We start from the raw sequence: 902 nt of genomic DNA on the forward strand, positions 1-902 counted from the left end.
ATAGACCGATAGGAATCAAGAAGAATTCAATGATTTTGGATCCATGCAAGAGAATCTTGTGCACGGATGAAGGCATGTAATACCAGGTTGTAAAGCTCCACATACAACTGGGCAGTTTGAAAAGCATAAGATTCAAATTTTGCTGCATCTATTTTACGTCCACAGGAAAGAACCTGCAAGATTATGCTAAATCGTTCGATCAAACGCAAATCAACCCCAGTAATTTGGGCTGTTAACTCAGGATTACTGAAAAATCTCCGCGCAGTATTATCCGCCCTGTTACAGATCTCGTCAAATCTGGGGTTTCCTTCGCGTACTGAAATTCTACTGATATGCACAATTTGGTAGAGCCAGGATGAGGATTTTTCCAAATCTGCTTACCCTCCGAATCTAACATAATTGGCACCATTGAGACCATAAAGATGCTTTCGTCCGATATCATGCCATCAGGAAGCTTCTGCTTGTATGAGCCTTGGCCTGATGCTCCATCACAGCCATATTTGAGCGAAAGTGTCATAGTTTTTACTCTCTCCTCTAAAATATATGACTGGATGCTGGGGATCTTAACTAAACGCTTGACAGTATGATCTAGCAGCTCTTGCAGTTTAATCGTAACGCTGTGACCAGTTATGTGAATCGCTGAACTAGGAGGGTAGCATTCTTTTTTCGCTTCCAGTAGATCTGTAGATGGGACATAAATGTCAGCATTCCTAGCTTTTGCTTGCAGGCGTATGATTTCGTACTGGTGCCTGGATAGCTTAGCGTCTTCTATCATTGCGAGTGTTTCATCATGCCCAAACCTGATTGCACTCGTTTCGTCTTCAGTTTTCTCGGAATCTTGCAACAGCTGGATTATTTTATTTGCCAATTTGTGTTTTCCAGAAGCTTTCAGATTACTCAGG

This window comes from Belonocnema kinseyi, chromosome 10, assembly GCF_010883055.1.
Source record: "Belonocnema kinseyi isolate 2016_QV_RU_SX_M_011 chromosome 10, B_treatae_v1, whole genome shotgun sequence".
NCBI lineage: Eukaryota > Metazoa > Arthropoda > Insecta > Hymenoptera > Cynipidae > Belonocnema > Belonocnema kinseyi.